At 43.2% G+C, this 7,246-nt stretch overlaps 1 pseudogene; it reads left to right on the top strand.

Moving 5' to 3' along the window:
• The first annotated feature begins 775 nt into the window (after positions 1 to 775).
• Positions 776 to 1,630, top strand: LOC110302387 (nicotinate-nucleotide pyrophosphorylase [carboxylating] pseudogene; annotated as a pseudogene).
• Positions 1,631 to 7,246: the final 5,616 nt, after the last annotated feature.

Raw genomic sequence — 7,246 nt, 5'->3', positions numbered from 1 at the left:
ATCAAGCTGGAACTGGACCGGAAGCTTCCTCTTCCAATGCTAGCTTTCATAGTGCTGCGGGAACTGCCGAGGGAGAAAACTCCACCGTAATAGCAACCCATCAGGCCAGACTTGCCAACTAGTGCAACAGTGATAAGCTATGTGGAAGGAACAGCCACTTCCTGACTAGATTTGAGGCCCACCATGCAGAACCTAGTTAAAGACCATGGCTTTGGATGTCATAGACCCTCAGGGCCAACAAAACTACTATTGTTTTGTTAATTGGAATGATGTCAGATTTGCCTCTAAGTATTTATATTTAAGATACATAGATTAGTGCTCTTCTCAGCCCTGATCAGAGAAACCTGTTTCCCATAGGCAATAATTGGTGCATAGACCCAAAAACTGATCAAATGTGCTAAGAGTAACTGACCGTTAATAACTTGTCCCTTAATAGGGCTCTGAAGCCCCCTCTCTCACCAACAAGGCTCAGGAAAGATCACAAAAGAGAGAGCACGAAGGACTGGAGAGATGGCTCAGTGGTTAAGAACACCAACTGCTCTTCCAAAGGTCCTGAGTTCAAATCCCAGCAACCACATAGAGGCTCACAACCATCCGTAATGAGATTTGATGCCCTCTTCTGGTGCATCTGAAGACAGCTACAGTGTACTTAGATATAATAATAAATAAATCTTTAAGAGAGAGAGAGAGCACGAAGAGTGTAAGATTTGGAGGATGAGAACATTCGATCTGAACAATGGTGGACACACTGGCCGCCTGGCTTCTCCAAGTCACCATGAACCCTGAAGGTCTGTAGCTCCTGCTGCCCCTACAGCCCTGGTGAACAGCTGGTTGAAAGAGGACTACCGAGTCAGCCCCTCGCAGGCTGCACTGTGGGCCAAATCTCCCGGGATACTGACGGGGTGACCTTTGATGCTATCTTCACTCAACTGCCTAGTGTCCTGGTGCCTCCTGGAGGGAGATACCTATGGTCAAGGTGGCAGAGGTCAAGGGACCTGCCCACCACCTGCTGCTGGGGAAACGGGTGGCACTTAACATCCTGGCCACTGCAGTGGGTTTGCCAGCGCAGCAGCGACAGCTGTGGAGGTAGCCAGGAGCACTGATTGGACAGGATGCGTGGCAGGCACCAGGAAGACCATGCCAGGGTTCCGACTGGTAGAGACCTATGGGCTCCTAGTAGGCGGGGCTGCATGTCACCACTAAGACCAGGATGGTCTGGTAATGGAGAAGGACAACCACCACTTGGTGGCAGCCTGCGGCATGAAAAAGGCAGTGCTGAAGACGCAGCAGGCAGCCATTATCTCCCTGAAGGTAGAGGTGGAATGTAGCAGCCTAAAGGAGGCCTTGCAGGAGCAGAGGCTGGGACTGACCTGCTGGGCAGCTTCAAACCAAAGAGCTGCACCCCACAGTAGCTGCTCTTAAAGCCAAATTCCCCAGGGTGACTGTGGAAGCCAGTGGGGACATCACACTGAGCAACCTCTACCAGGTCTGTGGAACACACATTGACATCATCCCATTGGGAATGCTGACCCAGGCTGCTCCAGGCCTGGATTTTCCCCTCAAACTGTCTGCTGAAGGAGATACTCAGTGCCTCATGCCTGCCATGAGGAAGAAGATACCACCAGAATAGATTACTGCAGTTTGTTGATCCCTTCGGGATCACACATCTTTAGGTTCAGAAGCCAACAGGACATACCTGACATTAACCTAGGCTTCCCACTCACTCTGCCATCTCCTGCTTCTGTTACTTGCCAGGGCTGACTTTGGTTTTGCTTGCCTCCATTTTCTCATCTGTTAAATAGGTCTAATAAATGTTCAGCCTTTAATGGGCTGTTGATGACGACTTAAAAAAAATTGGAGGATGTGAAGGAATGTCATAAAACTCTACCATTCTTAACATGTATAGGAGCAGAGTCTACCTGGACAAGACTGGTCCTATCAACATTTCATCTTGGATAGAGGAGGAGGGGCTTATAAGGCCCCACCCTCCCTGAGAGCGGAAGCCATATTCCTCAGTTGTGTAGCCCCTGGTGCATTGCCTTTATTTATGTAAGTAATCTCTGACTCATGCTTAAACACTGTGAGCTATACATACACACACAATAGACATGAAAGTAAGACATTGATTGGGAAAGAAGACTGGATTTGGTGGGAGGGAGAAAGAAATGAGAGCTTGGATGTTTTGTTTTGTTTTGTTTTGTTTTGTTTTGTTTTGTTTTGTTTTGTTTCGAGACAGGGTTTCTCTGTGTAACTCTGGCTGTCCTGGAACTCACTCTGTAGACTAGACTGGCCTCAAACTCAGAAATCTGCCTGCCTCTGCCTCCCAAGTGCCGGGATTAAAGGCATGCGCCACCACTGCCTGGCGAGAGCTTGGATTATTAAGAATAGTGTGTGTGTGTGTGTGTGTGTGTGTGTGTGTGTGTGTGTGTGTAAAGAATAACTTTTTACAAAAAGAAAAAATATCAAAAAACAACAGAAAAAAGTTTCTCATGTCATTGCAATCAGACATGGGACTACAACTCCTGACAGCTCGTAGTGTTAGATTTGTAACTGCCTCCTCACTGCCGTGACTGATCACTGATGCTGAACTCTTGACCAGTGTCTGTACACGTGGCTTGCCTTGAATAGAGGTCTAAAGTAGATACAGTGTATCCCACGCCCATTGGATTCTGCTAGAAAAGGCACCACAAAGAGCAAGGTGGGAACTGCCTGACCTTTCCTGACTGGGTTCCAGGAGCCCCTCCCAGTGGAGTCTGTTAGTGAGTCACTCAGGTCAGCTCACTTCCAAAGGAAGGGAGCATGCTTTAAATTCACCACACGGGGTCTACTGCCTAACATTTTAGTGGGCAGAGGACAAATTCTTCTTCTGACTTTTTTCTATCTATAAAATGTGATCCTTTGAGGATTAAAAGAGATGATGAATACATTTATCTCAGGAAGCATTCAAATATCCTCCTACTATTGAGAAAAGAAGCATGGGGAAACCCTTACAGCCGGGGTGGGAATGAGGGGAGGCATCCATGAATTCTAACACCCTGATTATTAGAAAAGAACATTACTCTCTTGTATTTTCCTCCAGTTATTCCTTGCTAACCTCCTGTGTTCTGCAGTAATATATTTGTAAGACAACAAATTCTAAAATATTTTTTTAACATACTCATTCTGAGTCCCTATCACTTAGCCCAATTATGAGTTTGTTGAGCTCCGTTCATGTGTTTATCTCTAACAAGTCCGCACCCATATCTCTGCGTATAGCTGTATTTACTTGTTATTAACCATAATTATTGGCAACATTGTAATTCTCTCAGGAATAAACAAAATATCTTGCCAGAAAAAAACATATCTGTGGCTTATTAAATGGTAAGGTGTTTTATAAGGCTAAAAGAGAGCAGGAGAGACTGAGAGCCAATCTTCGTTTAATACAAAAGCAAAACCTTTAGAGATGATCACATCCTGGGCTGAAATGCTACACTGGATCAATAACTAGACACACAATTAGTGAAGAACAGGGAGAAAGTCAGTAACCTGGGTCGGGACAATTATCCTTATTATCAATCTTTGATCAATTGCTTGCGGGCAATTCATTTCATCCAGGGGCAGTCAGAGCCCCTGTTCTTTTCCTTTCACAGACCAAGGCAGATTTGATCTCGACACAGGAGCTTTTTCTCATGGAAATAGATTAAGAGGCTTAATCAATAAGGACCTCTGTATAGTGCATCTGTCCAATGCAGAAATGATTCTGCCTGGAGATCTCAGAACCCCTAGAAGCCTCTACCCTGGGAAACCCATCGCTGCAGCCATTTTGTTTTTACATATGTGCTCTCTTCCTGAGACTCTGGGACAGACCTGGGTTTGCCATACTTTTGTATTCAGCCATCTGTGGTTTTCTAGGACTTTCCTTTATGTATGGATCTTGAAACTGACCAAGAAAATAGCTCTGGAGGCCTTTGCTCTCCAGGAGCTCTGACTTACCTTCCAGAACGCTTCTGCATAAGAGAAAGGGTTCCTGTGGGATCCAAGCATGAGGAGGACTGATTTGTCTCTGTCTCTGTCTCTCTGTCGTGTGTGTGTGTGTGTGTGTGTGTGTGTGTGTGTTTCTTTCTCTCTCCTACTGTTGCTAAGAAGGGAAGTTAGTCAGTTCAGCAGTGATCACCATTCTGTTTCTATGACAATAAGAATATTCTTACCTAGGGCACAGTGGTGTCCCTCGCCACTGGGTCTTCCAATGTCCTTTCTTCACTTTTCATCTTCCCAGTGACTCATGATCACTGTCTGTTGCAGAGATTATCCTAATCCCCCAAATCTCCTTTTTTGTTGTCTTCTCTCCACCTCAGTCTTCCTCTGACTGTAGATGATGAATCAAGACCAGTGTGCAGAAAAGTAGGAAAGGAGGTAAAAGCTCTCTGCGGTCCATCAAGTTAGTGTCTACCCTATCTTACGCCACGAACCCAAACAGGCTGATTGAAAGCATGGAAGATTCTGTCCCTTTTTGGGGGATCTATTGTAAAGTGACTGAGGTCAGCAGGAGACTTGAAGGGATTCTGAGAAAGGGGAACTGTTTGCTACAATTTACTTAGAACTTGACAGGCAGCTCCCACAAAAATATCCCTGGTTCTAAGAAAGGTGGTCTAGCCAACTTTCTCTTGGAAGATAAAATTTTAAAAATTAGTGTATTAATTATGCCAGCAGCAGAATAAATCAGCAACCAAGAAAAAATACATAGAAAGAGTGGGTTGAGTTAGCCTGCTCCATACAGTGTGGCTCAGTATCTCTGGAGTTAGCCAGGTCTCTGTACATTTAGTCTTTTTTACAATGGATGATTTCTGTACAATTTTGAATTATCTTACTTTTCCATATTAAATGGCTTCTGGAGAATCACAAGTATATATATATATATATGAGTTTATCTAATATCAATGAAAATTAAACATATATGCCCAAAATATCGATGCCCAGATAATGTTACTATTTAAAAGATCAGCAACATTACAGTTTAATTAAGTTGATAGCTGTCTTTAGTGCATAGTAATTCATTCCAGAACAGAAAATATAAAAGCAGATATTAAACATTGCTCCACTGATTAACTGCACATCGTTCTGTAATCGTCAAATGTGCAAGGCTAATTTTTCTTTAATCCCTGGAGCGGTGATCTCATTGTCAGAGAAGCTTTTGTGGAGAGTGTGAAAGGCAAAGACTCTACGTGAAATTGAGCATTGTTTATTGAAACAACTAAAACTTTCAAAAGTATTCTAAAGCCTACCAAAGTAAGATGTCTCTTTCTTCTTTCAAAATTTCTCTAAAGAAATAAAAACCATGCAGTCTATGGCAGTGAATCAAAGTCTATAGACTAATTACAGGCTCCCATTCTTTCTCTGTTTAAAAAAAAAAATCACAACTAGCTAAATCACATGTTATTTCAAATAAAATTGTGTGTATGTGTGTACATGTGTGCATATTACATATGTATGTTTATGTGTGTGATATTATAGTCCATATTAGGGTTCTCCTCTCTTTCCTAAATACAGTTCTCAGGCAGACAGTGAGCAAAAGAACAACCACACAGAGAGGACTTTTTTAAAAAAGATTTATTTATTTATTTTATGTATATGAGTACACTGTAGCTGTACAGATGGTTGTGAACCTTCATGTGATCATTGGGAATTGAATTTTTAGGACTTCTGCTTAGTTCAGTCAACCCCAATCGCTCCAGTTGGCCCTACTTGCTCTGGTCAACTCTGCTCACTCAGTCCCTTCTTACTTCTGCCCAAAGATTTATTATATTCATAAGTACACTGTAGCTGTCTTCAGACACACCAGAAGAGGGTGTCAGATCTCATTACGGGTGGTTGTGAGCCACCACGTGGTTGCTGTGATTTGAACTCAGGACCTTCAGAAAAGCAGTCACTGCTTTTGCCCACTGAGCCATCTTGCAAGCCCAGAAAGGACTCTGTAAATATCTAAATAAGTGAATTATCTTGGGTTTCAGATGTAATCTGAGATGAGCAGTTTCTCTCCCGAGTCCTTATAGACCATGTGATCATATTCACATACACATACACACACACACACACACAGAGATATTAAATATAAACAGAAAATTAAGCCTGTGTAGTAGCATGTCCTTTCTATGCATCTCAAACCTAGTATGTCTGAGAAAGTGAGCATTTGGGGAAGTCATTCTGCTGACAGTTTAGTAACAACCAGTCCTGTTCACTGCCTCGCCATCTCAATACAGACTTACAAATAGGTCTCCAAGCCACTGTTTTTCCCCTTGAAAGGCTCTCACTGTCCAAGCTATAAAATCCAGAGATTCTGCTGAGCCAAAGGAAAGAGGGTGTTCAGAAGAACTAGTCAATATCACATGCGAAAAATGTGACCTTGACCAATAACTCGTCTTTCTGACCTTTAATTTTCTGCTTCATGAAATGGAGATGATCAAATCTTGAAGTTTGCTGGGAAGACTAAGTAAAATACTGAAGGTAGGGTGGAGACTCACTGCCTCGCAGGCACTGTAAGTAACAAGAGCTTCTTAGATCCCTTCTCAAGGCTGCATGTGGCTTGCGGGATGCTTGGGAGTAAATTCCAACAGGTTCCTTTATTCCCTTATTAATCACCTCCAATAGACCAGACAAGAATTGTAGCTTCCCATCATCCAGAAATGAATGAAATAGCAAGTGTTCAAACTGCCCTCAGAGCAACTGAGAAAGCAAAGGCTATAGAAGCCCAGTAGCCATTTACTCTGTGTTGTGGTAAATCTCCAACCCAAATGTGCCCCGGCAATGAAAACACAACTCAGTTAATATGAATCCATGCTGTGTGCCTAGATTGGGCAGATCTACCCCTACACTACCATCTTCCCCATCTATGAGACCCCTTAGAACTTGCAGTTTCTCCAGGCCATGTGCTTCTGCTCTGCTTTTCTTCTTCCTCCTCCTCCTCTACATCCTCTCTCTCTTCCATTTTCTCCTTCTTCTCTCTCTCCCCACCTTCTGCTCCATCTCCCCTTTTATCTGCCCAATCATCAGCTCTCCTTTATTTTACAAATTAAGGTGGGAAGCAGGTTTACAGGAAATCACTTGAGTGCTGACTCATTCCTCGGTTCAAAACCCCTTACAGGAATACAGAATTAACATAAATAGAATTAACCCCAGGGCTATCCACAACAACTCTGCCCAAAATAAGAGTAAGTGAAAGGAGCCTTCTAAAAAAGAAAAAGAAAGGAAGAAAGAAGGACTTGTATTGTGC

This window comes from Mus caroli, unplaced genomic scaffold (genome assembly GCF_978045245.1).
Source record: "Mus caroli unplaced genomic scaffold, Mus_caroli_1 scaffold_11, whole genome shotgun sequence".
Classification (NCBI taxonomy): Eukaryota; Metazoa; Chordata; class Mammalia; order Rodentia; family Muridae; genus Mus; species Mus caroli.
This window is presented reverse-complemented; position numbering and strand designations above follow the sequence as displayed.